Source organism: Rhinopithecus roxellana, chromosome 13, assembly GCF_007565055.1.
Source record: "Rhinopithecus roxellana isolate Shanxi Qingling chromosome 13, ASM756505v1, whole genome shotgun sequence".
In the NCBI taxonomy this organism is placed as follows: domain Eukaryota; kingdom Metazoa; phylum Chordata; class Mammalia; order Primates; family Cercopithecidae; genus Rhinopithecus; species Rhinopithecus roxellana.
This window is the reverse complement of record NC_044561.1, coordinates 20848384-20863479: the sequence shown is the minus strand read 5'-3', so window position 1 is coordinate 20863479 and position 15096 is coordinate 20848384.

Genomic DNA, 15096 nt, shown 5'->3' with positions numbered 1-15096 from the left:
GGAGACAGCTCAGGGTTGGTAGGGCGGTGGGCCAGGAGGGGTCCTCACACCGCTGCGCCTTGACTCCTGGGCCCTGGGCAGCTGGGCCCATCTCTAGACCACCCTAAACTGCCCCCCCAAAAAGAAAGGGGCAACCCTCCCAGCAACTGGCGTCAGTCCATTGTATGTTGATAGCAGGAGAGGGGCTGGTGGTTGCAGATATCCCCAGGGGGTGACGGCTTCAGCCCACTGGGTACAGCCCCTCCTCAGGGATTGGCGGGAGCGTCTGGAGGCTCTGGAGACCCTGGACTGGTATCAGCATTTCATGGGCATCCCCAGCCCCTCTGGCAACCTGCCAGCTCCCACTCACTACTGGACCCATGCCAGGTGCCACGGCTGCACTCTCCAGTGACATTTACCAGCTGGGACGTGGCCACAGAGATGTGAAATCAATGTGGCCTGCAGCTAGTCCACTTCATTAGAGCCGACTCAGCTCCACTGGGTAGGGCAGCACAGGCTAAGCGCAGCCCCCTCTCCAAGTCTCCCAGCTCCTCCTGGACCCACCTGGTTGGCTGACGGGCCCTGTCCCAACCCCAGCACTGATCCTGTGTGTGTGGGGCCGGGGCCACAATGTCTTCTGAATGCCTGCTGTGGCCAGGCCCTAGGGAAGATGAAAAGAACACCAGCAGTGACCTGAGTGGGCCTCAGCACACTTGGTCTCTCCCTAATCCTCACAGCAGTCCCCAGAGGGGGCCACGACCATTAGGCACAGCAGGGCCCAGTGAATGCCAGCGGCTCCCACTTAGGCCTCACCAGGGACCCCCATGAAAGCCCCATGCAGTTACCATTATCCCCATGTGAGACAGAGGAGGAAACTGAGGCTCAGGGAGGCCAACTGACTTCTCAGAGCTGGGACTTGAATCCTATCCTCCTCATGTGCCTGGCTCATTCAGCAACTCAACCTCAGAGAAGAATCCCCCCAGCCCCGCCCGCTCAGAGTGGGTGGGACAGGAGACCCTCCCCTCACATTGCCTGGGTGCAGCCCACGACCCTCTGAGGAGGCTCAGCAGTGCGAGGCCTAGAGGGGCTCGGTATGGGCTAAGGAGGGGTGGTCCCAGTCTTGGCCTTCCCCTCCTCACGGCAGGGGAGGAACCCGGGATGGGGGACTGGACTCAGTGCTCCCTGGTGAGGAGGAAAGAAGCCAAGTCTGGGGTGCAGATGCTGCCTCCTCCAGCTGGGGGCCCCAAGCAAGACACTTCACCCCTTTGTGCTCCAGTTTGCTCAGCTAGAAAACAGGGTCACCGATGTCTGCCTTGGATGAGTAAGTACAATGATGCACTTACAGTGCTTGCAAGCGCCTGGCACAGAGTGAGGACTCAGAACGCCAGGGCACTCGAGCCACCAGAAGGGATAATGTCCCGTAACATCTGCGTTTATCTGGCAGGCCTATGCGGATGCAAAACTCAGACTGAGCCACCTGTAACCTCCAGAGTGCCCGGGGTGAGCAGGTGGCCCAAGTCTGTTTGGCCCCCATCCCCAGCACCACACCCAGCACAGCACCTGGCACATAGTAGGTGCTCAGGATATATCTACTCAGTGAATGAATGAGTCTCTGTTTACCCATCTTGAGCACCTCAGTGCCTGGAGAAACTTAGCCCACTCGCAGGCTGCTGTGCAATTCAGGTGAAATGATGGCTTGGAAAGGGCTTGTTTTCATAATTAAAATGCAGAGAAGGAAGAAGAGGGAGGCGGTGACTTCCCAGCAAATGGGCATGGGGGCTGGGAAGAGAGTCCAGTGCCTGATGTCCCCCTGGCCAGCTGGTCGGGCCAGCTGAGCTGTAATCACTGTGGGCCCAGTCATCACTCAGCCACCCGCTCCCCACGCCTCTCTGGCCAGGAGGAGCATCCGTCAAAGTCTCCTTCCCCATGACGGCCCAGACAATTAGGCAGTCCCGCCTGAATCTACCGCTTGAAGCCTCTGCCTCCTCCTCCTGCCAGCCCAAGAGGCAGCGGCCAGACGGGGTCACACCCCCAAGCCAGGCCAGCCTGTCCTGAGCCCTGTCTGCATGCCAGGCACAATGCCCACCTCGGCACATCCTCCTCTCCCTGGGCGGGGGTCACTGCTGCATCCCCAGTCCTTACAGATGAGGACGTGGTCTCCCAGAGACTTACCCGGGTCACACATGTGAGTCCCACAAGAGCTATCACTCTGGGCCCCCACTTTTAACCTCTGCAGCCCTTCTCCAGGCCTCAGTTTCCCTTGTGCACCAGAGAGCAGCAGTTTTCTAAAGGTTCCACCCTGAGGAGCTGGCTGGCCCCCAGCCAGCATCCCAGGGACAGCATGATGGATGAGGATCCCACGGGGGGCAGGTGCGACACGCACACACACCCGCCAACCGACGGTTGGGTGATGGATCTTTTCCTCCTCTCCCCCTCCCCAGGAGCTCGGCTCCATCTGGTCAGGCACAGCGCCAGGCTGATGGATGGGCCACCCACTGGGCCACCCTCGCTGTGGCCACCTCCTGCACTCTGGATACTGCACACCAGGGTCAGCAGGGCAGGTCTGCGGCTGCTCATTCATTCATTCAACAAACACGTATTCACCAGGGCCTACTATGTCCTAGAACGAAGCAGTGAGTAAAACAGACTAGGAAACCAGCCATCACCCTCCATGTGACAAATGTGGTCACAGGGCAAAGAGAGGGTGACTGTGCAAGCCAGAGGAAGCCTCTGAGCTGACTCGAAGGACCAGGGCAAGGAGTCTTCACAGGACAAAGGGAGCGGCTTCTAGAAAGGCCTGGACGTGAGAAAGGGCAAGGCATGTCTCCACAGTAGTGACAAGTTCAGGATGGTGGGGTTGGGACAGGGGCAAGGGCAAAGGCAGGCTGAGATGTGGAACAAGGCCAGTTTGGGCTCACCTGAGGACAGGAGGGTGCTGGGCCAGGTTGGCACTTCCAAAAGACCCTGCTGCTGCCAGGGAAGGAGGCATGCTGAGGGTCTGCTGAAATTCAGGAACAGGCAAGGCATGATGCTCTGCACCTGTAATCCCAGCACTTTAGGAGGCTGAGACAGGAGGATTGCTTGAGCCCAGGAGTTTGAGGCTGCAATAAGCCATGATCACTCCACCGCAATCCAGGCTGGGTGACAGAGCGAGACCCTATATCAAAAAAAGAAAAGAAGGCAGGGTACAGTGGCTCACGCCTATAATCCCAACAATTTGGGAGGCCGAAGCAAGCAGATTACTTGAAGTCAGGAGTTCAAAACCAGCCTGTCCAACATGGCGAAACCTTCATCTCTATTAAAAATACAAAAATGGCCAGGCGTGGTGGTTCACACCTGTAATCCCAACACTTTGGGAGGCCGAGGTGGGCAGGTGTTCAAGACCAGCCTGACCAACATGGTGAAACCCCGTCTATTAAAAATACAAAAATTAGCTGGGCATGGTGGTGTGCACCTGTAATCCCAGCTACTCAGGATGCTGAGGCAGGAGAATCGCTTGAACCTGGGAGGTAAAAGTTGCAGTGAGCCGAGATCGTGCCACTGCACTCCGGCCTGGGTGACAGAACGAGACTCTGTCTCAACAAAACAAAACAAAACAAAAATTAGCCGGGTGTGGTGCTGCAGCTGCTTGGGAGGCTGAGACAGGAGAATCGCTTGAACTCAGGAGGCAGAGGTTGCAAGATTGTGCTATTGCACTCCAGCCTGGGGGACAGAGCGAGACTGTCTCAAAAGAAGAAAAAAAGAAAGAAAGAAAAGAAAAGAAAAATGCAGGAGCGGATCAGAGGGCCCTGGTGCAGGGGATACTGGAAGAGCTAGCAAAGAGGAGGGATGTGAAAGCCTGGAACCAACAGCAGTCAGTGCCAGAAGCCAGGGGTGGTATCTGTCCCATTTTAAAGATGAGAAACTGAGGCTCAGAGAAACTGAGGCTCGGAGGTGGGGAAGGATTCACCCAAAAGGTCATGCAGGGCAGACAAACAGAGCTGGGCAGGAGGCAATGCTCCATGAGAGCTCTCAGCCCGTTGGACCTCCACGTCCAGGAGTCCTCCCCCTCAGCCTATAGAGGCTCAGCAGCCTGAGGACACCCCCACCAGCACCAACACCTCCTCATTCAGGGAGGCAGCTGTCCCCTTCGCGCCGCCACGGACAGGAGCCAGGCAAGAAATATCACATCATTAAAATGACAAATCCCTTCACTAACTGAACCGGAAGGGCTGTCTCCCTGCTTTGGATCCCCTCAGTCCCCCTTCCCTCCCCCAGGCTCATCTCCCCTTCCAGACTGGCAGGTGGGCGGGGGAGCCTGTGCGGGGTATGGCCTGGTGTGGTCGGGACCATCGCCTTACCCCTGAGATGACCTTGGGTCCCAGACCTCTGCTTCATGGCATGGCTGTGGTGTCTGGGATCCCATCAGCACTTCCCAGCAGGAGCCCGGGAGAAGTAGGGGCTCCATTCTACAGGTGTGAAAACTGAGGCTTGGAGAGGAGACCCTCCAGGTAGGACACCCCTCTGCAAAGCTCCTGGCTTGGACCTGAGCAGAGGCCCTGCCATCCCCGCCATTCCATAGCCCATGTCCTGCCCCTGCTCAGAAGAACAAGAACAAAGCATGACCCACGCCTCAGGATATTTTCCCAACCCATAACCTGCTGCAGAGCCTGTCTTCAGGGTCAACCCTACCTCCTACCAGGGCAAGACTTGATTTTGTCTGAGCCCCACCTTGTCAGGAGGTCAGGGCAGGGGTCATTCTCCTGAATTGACCAGGCAGGAACCTGGCTGCCTTGGGCAGGCTGCTGCCCTCAGTTTCCCCATCTGGCAATGGGAGGCTGCCCTTGTTCCTTTTTTTTTCGTTGAGACAGAGTTTCACTCTTGTTGCCCAGGCTGGAGTGCAATAGCTCGATCTTGGCTCATTGCAACCTCCACCTCCCAGGTTCAAGGGGTTCTCCTGTCTCAGTCTCCTGTGTAGCTGGGATTACAGGCATGTGCCACCACGCCCAGCTAATTTTTGTATTTTTAGTAGATGGGTTTTCTCCATGTTGGTCAGGCTGGTCTCAAACTCCCGACCTCAGGTGATCTGCCTGCCTCAGCCTCCCAAAGTGCTGGGATTATAGGCATGAGCCACCACGCCTGGCCAGCCCCCGTTCCTTTTGATTGAGGCTGAGCTTGTGCAGGGCCTGATGGGCGTGGAGTGAGCACCTGTAACTTGTGCATGGTGCACAGCACATTCGATGCCTGTGATGTATGCACACTCGCCACATGTATGTCTCCACCTGCGTCTGCCCTGGCCCCGGGTCCTCAGGGTGTCAGACCCCTGTGTGTGCACATCCCCCCTGGCACCCAGACACCCAGCCACAGATGCATACATCTGCACCAACAGCCCATATCCACCCAGACCTGTTCATGCACATCAGTGTCACATGCCCACAGACATTGAGAGCCCGTGTGGGGTCTCTGTTCCTCTGGGGAGCAGGGCAGGTGAGCAGACGGCAGGAGATGTCACCTGGCCCCGCTGGCAGCCCTGGTTCCCAGAATGACCCCCCTTCCTGCTCCCCCATCCCTCCTCTGGGCCCAGCTAGCAAGGACACACCATCCGTCCGCCCAGTGTCCTGGTCTCCTTGGACGCAGACAGAGCCCACGGAAGCGTCTGGCGCATCCTGACACGGCCGCAGCAGCTGCACCAGCACCCCCAGCCCCCTTCCCTGTGCCCAGTGCTGTCCTGCCTGCCCTTCCCCACCTGCTGGGCAGCTGAAGCAGCTGCTACATGCCACCCACGGGGTCTCCCTGGTGGGGAGGGGCTTCTTGCAGCAGCTACCACGAGGGGCCTCTGCAGCCCTCCTGCCTGACCTTGGATAGGTCCTTCCTCTCTCGAGGCCTCAGTTTTCCCATCTGGAAAATCGGAGGGAGGCTGAACTGGCTTTCCAAGGTCCTGTCCACATCTGACTGTGGGATTCTCCCAAAGGCCAGGACAGGAAGGTGGGGCCAGGGCTCTGGTGGGGAGATACAGGAGGAGGAAGCAGGGATTTGGGGACAGGCCTGCAGCGCTGGGTTCGGGGCTCTGTTTCTACTGCATTGTCTCAGTTCTCCCCCCTCCCCTGTCTCCCAATGGGACTTCGTCGCCATTTTACAGATGAGGAAACTGAGGCCTGGAGAGATACTATGCAGGGCAAGAACCCCCCACCTCCAGCTCCCTGCACTCCCTACACCGAGGACTGGAGCGTGGGAGCCATGCCCAAAACATCCCGCACTCACTGTACTGCCCTCAGCCAGGGAGGTGGCATTCCGGGAATGGCTGTCTCCAGAGCCAGGCCTCTCCCCACCCCCTGCTCGAGGCTCCTGGCTCTGAGCCCGCCCCGGCACTGCCTGTTCGTCTGCTGTTGCTTCCTGGCAGGGCGAGTGGGCCATACATCACCTGGCCATGCCGAGGAGGCTGGGCCAGGCAGCTAGGCAGGGTGTTTCTGGGCTTGGGTGCGACCCCCTCTGTGGGATGGCAGGCACTGACACCTGCCTGGGAACAGGGGTCTTCTTGGGGCCCCAAACCTCACTCCCACCCCGCAGATGGCAGGAGCCTGAAGGAGGCAGCTGGAGGCCACAGGGTGACCTGGCCAAAGGGGAGTGGAGGTCAGATTGACAGCCAGGAAGGTCCGAGGTGGTGCGGCTCTGTGGCATTTGGCAGGAGGACAGAGATTTTTACCTCCCCAACCCCCCACCTCGCCATGCAATGTGCTGATGTAGGTCGCTGGGGCGCTGTCTCCTGACTGAGCTGCTGCCAGGGAGTTGGGGGGGGGGACAGGTGGGAGCCGGGGCAGCTGGAAGAAAAGGGGTCACAGCCAGGGGCGTCTCAGCCACCACTCCTGTCCCCAAACCCACACACCTGCCTCCGACCTGGCCCTGCCTCCCAGGGCTGCTCCCACAGGCAGCCTCTAGCTCTCCATCCATCCCACAACTAGTACAAGCACCCAGCATGTGTCCCAACATGAGGGACGAAGCAGTGAGCAAAATCCAGCCCCAGGCAAGGAAGGAGTCTGCGGTGTCACCAGGAGAAGGGCGAAGTTTGTCTTTTATTTATTTATTTTTAAAGCTAGGGTCTCCAGAGAAGACCCAGGGAGAAGGTGAATTTTGAGTAAAGACCTTGACTGGGCGTGGTGGCTCCCACTTGGTAATCCTAGCACTTAGCAAGGTCGAGGCAGGAGGATCGCTTGAGCCAGGAGTTGGAGACCAGCCTGGGCAACATAGTGAGACTCTGTCTCTATAAAAAAAATTTTTTTTAATTAGCCGGGTGTGGTGGCACACACGCCTGTAGTCCCAGCTACTCAGGAGGCTGAGGCCCAGGAGGTGGAGACTGCAGCGAGCTATGACTGAGTCACTGCACTCCAACCTCTGCGACAGAGCTAGACCCTGTCTCTAAAAAAGATAAAAAAAGAAAAAAGAGAAGAGAGAGAGAGAAAGAAAGAAAGAAAGGAAAGAAGAAGGAAGGAAGGAAGGAAGGAAGAAAGAAAGGGAAGAAAGGAGAAAGGAAAGAAAGGAGGAAGGGAGGGAAGGGAGAAGAAAGAAAGAAAAAGAATAGGAAAGAAAGAAAGAAAGAAAGAAAGAAAGAAAGAAAGAAAGAAAGAAAGAAAGAAAGAAAGAAAGAGAGAGAAAGAAAGAAGGAAGGAAGGAAAAGAAAGAAAGAAAAAGAAAGGAAGAAGAAAGAAAGAAAGATGAAAGAAAGAAAGAAAGATGAAAGAAAGAAAGAAAGAAAAAGAAGAAAGAAAGAAAGAAAGAAAGAAAAAGAAAGAAAGAAAGAAAGAAAGAAAGAAAGAAAGAAAGAAAGAAAGAAAGAAAGAAAGAAAGAAAGAAAGAAGGAAAAAGAAAAGACAAGACCTGAAAAAGTGAATGTGTTTGGGAGGAGAGCATTCCTGGCAGAGCACACAGCAAGTGCAAGGGCCCTGGGGTGGGACTGTGCCTGCCAGGCGAGGCCAGCAGAGCAGGGGAGCTGGGGGAGGAAATGAGAGTAGAAAGGGGAGGAGGGAGACACTGTGGGTCCTGGGGCAACTTTGCTGACTTCAGCTCTTCCTTGGAATAGGGTGGGAGCCACTGGAGGACTGGGAAGGGGCTGTGCAGTTTGGGGGAGTGATTGGTGGTAGCTTAGGGGCCCAAAGGGAGATGCCAGAGGGTCAGTGGGAGGGGCCTAGAGGACCAGGGTCCGAGCACGTGACAGAGGCCCTCTGTCTGTCCTCCTGCTCTCCCTTCTGCTCCCTTTTTTTTTGCTTCCTCTCATTCATCCAGCAGGTATTTGCCGAGTGCAGGCACAGGTCTAGCCTTTTATGAACTCAATCCAAGGGACGCTTCGCCCTCCCCACCCCCTAGCAAGGCACCTCCAATGTCCGCCCTGCAGCCTGGGGTGGAGGCCAGGCCACCTCAGCGCCTCTCCACACTCCAGATGGTCAGCCCAAGTGCCGCCTCCTGTGGGTATAGAATGAACACCCGTGTACTGGTGTACAGGGCTGTCACACACACGTCTAGGACCAGCCTGGAGCACACAGGATGTCCTCCTCCCTCCTGGGCCTCAGTTTCCTCATCTGAGAAATGATTGGAGGATAGGACCTAAGAGCCTGTCCTGTTCTAAAATGAAGACACACTGTGGTTACCCAGTGCCCTGGGGGTCACCAGTGCCAGGGGACAGTGCTATGGTTCTGCCTGTGCAGGCTTGGGCACCAGTGCAGGCTTGGGCACCAGTGCAGGCTGTGGCCATGGGCCAGGCTGCACAGAGCCCTGTGAGTCCCAGAAAGCCCAGGGGACAGGTGTGTGAGGACATGGAGAGGGACTAGGCTGGGGGAGCCCCTCCACCCTGGCCTGTGGGGACCTGGGCAGTGAGCTTTGGAGTCCCTGTGTGAAACGCTCTCATGGCCCTCTTCCTCCTGACCTGATGGGACCCTAAGTCTAGGAGGAGTGGTGTGTAGACCCTTGGCCAGGACCCCCTCACCCAGCTGCCCCAGGAGTAGCAGGAGAGCAGGAGGTCTTAGCAATGACCCAGTTGTAGCCCGGGAAGGGGCCCCGCCCCTGTTCCCTGCCCTTGGCCCTGCATAGCCCCCCAGCTCACCCGGACCCCTGCAGCTCCTCTAATTACACAGCCATAAAGCACAAATCTCTAACGATCCAATTAGTAACGCTGTTACTGCTCTGTCCAGGACTAAAATTACCAATTAAACTGCTGTCGATTTTATCATCACTTAGACTCGACACAAATGGGGCACTGCAGGCCTCAAGGCCCGTCCTCGGACCCTCGCGTCGGGGGCCAGCCAGGGCTGTGGGCCTAGCTTAGTCCCTCCATCCACCAGGGCCCTCAGACCCCACTCCAGTCCAGTCCCCAACATCAGGGACTCCACAGGATTAGAGCCCAGTTCCCTGTAGATCTGCTGGTGGCAGTGCCGGGGCTCCCTGAGCCCAGCCTCTCCCTGGCAGTGCCTCCAGTCTGGGCCTCCCTCATGTTCCCTGGGGACAAAACACATCTATTCTATGTTCCAGACTCTCAGTGTTGGGCTCCTCTCAGCAGCTGAGCCCTGAGACAAGGGACGGGGGTGCTCATCTGAAGGCCTGGCCTCCACGTCCCCTGCTCTCCTTCCTCTGCTCCTCTAGCTGCCACAGGATCAGGGTGCCAACCTCACAGGGTGTCCCCCAGTGTGGAGAGAGGTTCTACTCCGATGCGGTGTTACAGGTTAGTATTGTCCTTCTCCCAGTTGATGAGCAGGTGCCCCTGTAGGGACCCCCAGTGTTTTATCTCAAAACGGGAAATATATTGGAGCAAAAAGGTCAAGCCCAGGGACTCGATGAATACTAGCCTTTGACTTCAGAGGGGTGAGCTCCCTGTCTCTGGAGGTGTGCAAACAGGCTGCACCCAGGCCACATGGTGGCAGGCAAAGACAGCAGGTCATGCACAGGGAAGGGGCAGGGTTGGACTGGATAACTGAAGCCAGATCAATCATTTGGTCCTCTTGGGAAAGAATTCGAGAGGTTCAGTCTCCTGCTCGCCATTCCTGCTCTAGAAGTACTTCCACAGAGAGAGGGACAGGGGCAGGGCAGGGCAGCAGGAAGGGTCCAGTCAGCTGAAGATGGGGAGGCAGCCACAGTGTGAACACTCAGCCCTAGGCAGGTGTGCTAAAGGCTCCTGGTCCATGACATTGCCAGCCGACGCCAGAATATTTATGCTGTCCCGGGCCCTGGGCTCAGCGTCTCTCATCCCTTACTCATCCTGAGAAACAGGTGCCCTTATTTCCAGGTGAGGCACCAAAACTCAGAGCTCCAATGACTTGCCCAGGGGTTGATGAACCCCTTAATGAAGCCATGCCTGTGCCCCCTCGCAGGACAAGGTGTGCCTGGTGAGGCCACAGAGCTGACCTGGCAGCATCTGTGTATTTTAATGAACCCATTGTCCAGAAGAGGAAATCAAAGTGGAGAGGGTGTAACATAGCACCAAGTTCAAGGTCATCCTGGGACCGTTGATCACAGCCCTACTGGAGCTGCCGGTCCTGCTAGGAGAGAAGGAGGAGGGGAATTACCTGTGGTGGGAAGTGGGTATTCAGGGAGGGCATAATCTATGGTCTCTGCTCCTTGCTGAGGAACAATGTTGTTCCAAGAACCTTCTGGGGACAATGTCTGGAGGTGAATAAAATATTAATTTACCCGCAAACTCCTGAAGTCTCTCTATTTCAACACCTGTGCAGCTCCTGGTTGAAGTGGCAGCTTATGCACAAACCCTTTATGTGACACAGAGATGCAGAGAGGAGGGGGACAGGGCCCTGGGGGACTGCAGGGTCCCAGCCTCGTTCTGCTCCAGGACCTGGCAAGGAGAGGTGACTTTCTTCCACCTATCACCTTAGGCTAATGCCCGGGCCGACAGGAGCTGGGGCCTCTTCTCAGGGAGCAGCCGCCCCAGGCAAGTTGGTCTCATCAGAGGCAACAGACTGAGGCAGGGATCTGGGAGCCCAGAGCAATTAGGAGCTGCCTCTCGCCTCGTCTCCCGTCAGCTGCCACAGCTGTCACTCAGGAAGTGGGCTGGGAGCAAGGGCTAGGCCTGCAGTACCCATGGTCCCCCTCCCATCTGTGAAGGTTCTGATCCCTGGGGCAGCCTCCCAGCCAGCAGCCTGGTGAGGCACTGGGCATAGATGGAGGACCAGAGGACACGAGGGACAGGATCTCTGTGATTTCCTAAGCAGGACATCCCCAGGTTCCTCTCACCCCTATCCAGACTCAGTTTCCCTCTGGAGCATTGGTTCTAACCCTGGCTGTACCCTGGAAGCATGTACAGGAGCTTTAGAAGAATACTCCTGCAAAGTTCTGCTCCCAGCCGAGACCAACGGAAGCAGAACTTTTTGGGGGGATGCAGGGCCATGGACTTGAATGTGTGGCAGGGCGAGCCAGGATTTTGCAGTTATTGACATCATCCCTGCCCTGAGGCTGGGAGCTTCTTTCCTCTGGGGAACATGTCTCCCCTCCCTTCCAGCTGAACCCAGTGCAGCCAGGGGAGATTGTCCTGGCATGACCTTGAACTTGATCCTTATGCCCTCTCCACTTTGATTTCCTTGTCTGGACAATGGGTTCATTGGTAGCCTTGGCCAGCTCTCCTAGGTCCCTCCATAGCTTCACCCTCCGCAGCTGGGCCCTTAGCCTGAGAGGGAGGCTCAGAAGGTCCAGTCTCGGACAGCAGCACCAGACACTGTCACCTCAGCAGATCCCTGCAGCAAGCTGTGTGGTGGCAGCAACTCCATTGTACAGGGACGCAGACTGAGGCCAGGGCAGGGGCTACACTCAAGGCACAGAGCTGGTAGCAGGGGTCAGGCTTCATCCCAGTCACACTGGACTCCGAGTCCAGTGCTCTTTTCCCATCACCAAGTTCCTTCCCCCAAATAGCAACAAATTCAAGGGCCTGTCCCCTTCGCTCTGTTTCCCTCACATGGACTCTTCCCTGTTGTCCTTTCTGCTTCTGTCGCCTTCAGGAGCTGGGCATGTGAGTGTTCAGAAGGAGGTGGCCAGAGAAGAGCAAGGATCTCAGCAGTTGGGGCCTCTGGGTTCTGGCCTGCACCCCCTCTCAGCCCAGTCTGCATCTTTGAGTCTATAAATTCCATTATTCATTAGCCGACTTCGGGAGTTTGCTGGGACAATGAATATTTTATTCACCTCCAGACACTGTCCCCAGTGGGTTCTTGGAACAATATTGTTCCTCAGCCAAGGAGCAGAGGCCATAGCCTCTGGCCTCCCAGGACACCCCCTCCCTACCGCCACTACCTCCCCTCCTCCAGTACCTTCTCCCCCAGCAGGAGCCCTGGCTTGGGTAGGGCTGCAGTTATTGGTCCCAGCATGACCTTGAACTTGATGCTTACACTCTCTTCACTTTGATTTCCTCATCTGGACAGTGGGTTCATTGATAGCCTTGGCCGGCACGCGTGGGTCCCTTCACAGCTGCACACTGGGCCCTGGGCTTTGCCGGGAGCTCTCCCTGGTGCTGAATGTGGCAAGAGGATGCTGGCCTCAGACAAGAAGTCTCTGGCCAGGAGGGCAGGGATTATGCTGCTCTTGAAGGGAGTGGGCTCCAGTCTCAGGGGGGAAGAGTCTGGCCTCTGGACATGGTAGTTCCCACCTCTCTCCCCTTGTCTCCTCCCCACTCGGGGAGCCCCATCCCCGGAATCACAGGTTTCAGCGCGTCACCTCTCCCAGTGTCTCCAGCCCCCTGAGCCAATGATTAGTCAGCAAGGCCTGTGGAGAACCCCTCTTGGGAGGACCTGAGGCCCAGGCATCTCCCGGTGGGCACCCAGGGAGTGCAGTGTGATGGCAGCAGCACCTTCCCCAGATGGGGGAGCGACAGACATAATTCACACCCTGTGATCATGCCATCTGCTCCCCCATGACGCACAGCGGAGAGGACGGGGCTGCAATGCCGAAGGGCGGGGGCTGAGCGGGCAGTCATTCATTCATTAATTCTTTCATTCATTCATTTGACAGATGTTCATCCAGCCCCAGCCACCTTAGCCCATCCCAGTCCTGTGCCAAGCATGGGTCTGGGGAACCCAGACCTAGACATGCCCTTCAGAGCTAAGAGAGGTCCTCTCACACTTCTGAGCTTTTGCCCACCCTCCTCCTGAATTCCCTTGACTTGGGGAAAAAAAAGCCAGCTGGGAGCGGTGGCTCAAGCCTGTAATCCCAGCACTTTGGGAGGCTGAGACGGGCGGATCACGAGGTCAGGAGATCGAGACCATCCTGGCGAACACGGTGAAACCCCGTCTCTACTAAAAAAATACAAAAAATCAGCCGGGCGAGGTGGCGGGCGCTTGTAGTCCCAGCTACTTGGGAGGCTGAGGCAGGAGAATGGCGTAAACCCGGGAGGCGGAGCTTGCAGTGAGCTGAAATCCGGCCACTGCACTCCAGCCTGGGCGGCAGAGCGAGACTCCATCTCAAAAGAAAAAAAAGAAAAAAGAAAAAAAAAAGCCACCATGGGCCACGCTTGTAATCCCGGCACTTTAGGAGGCCAAGGCGGGTGGATCACTTGAGATCAGGAGTTTGAGACCAGCCTGGCCAACATGTTCTCTATGAAAAATACAAAAATTAGCTGGGTGTGATGGCATGTGCCTATGGTCCCAGCTACTCGGGAGGCTGAGGCATGAGAATTGTTTGAACCTGGGAGACGGAGGTTGCAGTGACCAGAGATCATGCCACTGCACTCCAGCCTGGGCAACAGAGCAAGACTCTGCTTCAAAAAAAAAAAAAAAAAAAAACCCACGTGGACAGCAAGGCCAGGAGCTTCCCCTTCCCAGGGTGAGTACCAACACACTCTGCAGCAGCCTCCCAGGAAGTCACTGGGAGCTGGGTTTCCTGCCAACCTCTCAGCAGGCTCTAGCCCACCCTCCCTTGAACCAGGGGTTCTGATTTAGAACTGACGGACCTGGGCCGGCACAGCCTGGACATTTAGTAAACGTGGAACGACTGAGCTGCTGCTGTGGCTCACTCTCTCAGTCAATTCTCAAAGCTGTAATTATTATTAATTCCTATTCCTTGGGGGTGATGGTCATGCCAATAGGAAACTCCCAAGAGTTTCAGGGAGGTGTTACCTTTCCTACATTATGTCACTTCATCCTCACCACTGCCTGGGAGGCCGCACTGCCACCTTAACTTCACAGGCGGGGAAACTGAGGCCATGGCAGGTTAAGGGACATGACAGTAGTCCCACAGTGAGGAGACGGTGGATGCAGAAGCCCCAATCTGCCTGGCTGTTGGTGCTGGGTTCTTTCTTCCTCAAGTCTCTGCTCCATCAAAAACACCTGGGAAGCTCGAGGCATTCAGCTGTAGCAGTGGAAGTTCAGAAGATGGGACAGGTGGGCAAGCAGAGCTTTGGAGTGGGGTGGGAGCTTTTCTGGGGCTGCTCTAACCTCCAGCCCCCCGTCCCAGCGGGCATCCAGCTAGCCTGGAGAGGCCTGGGGAGACGGACAGACAGTTGGGGTCCTTCCTGGCTCCTCTGCAGGTTACAGATATTTCTAGGAGCTCCCTCCAGAGCGGAGCCCAGGAAGTGCTGGGCCCGGGCTGGGCCAACCCCAGTTGGCTGGGGCTAGCATCTCTCACTGAGCCCCTTCTCCCCAGACCCTGAGACAAGGCTGTGATTAATCAGTAACAAAAACAGCAACAAGCAGAAAAGTGTAATTAGCTTGGGAAGGCAGGGCAGGGCTGGGTAGGGCTATGCAATCAGCATTCCTGCTGGGACCTTTAGCTGATTGGGCCAAAGGGGGCAGGAAGGTGGTCCCAATAGGGGGATTCAGGGGAGCACCCAGACATGGGGCCACAGCCAGGCCAGAAGGTCACCTCCTCCCACGCACATCTGTGCACCATATGCCCACACCACTCCCAGCCCCAGGGCCTGCACACCTCCCCGGACCTGCCGGCGTACAACCTATGCACACACAGGTGGCCACACGCTCCCGACATTTGTCAATTTGCATATGGAGTTACAGACACCTGTGCACGTGCCCAGTGGCACACACACACCCTCATGGATAGCAGACATATGCACACGCAGGCTGCTCCCTCAAACACCTGCCCCCACCCCAGCTCTGTGGTGCCCACGTGCCCTGGGGCCTGGGGAAGCCCTGCACATACATTAGGTCT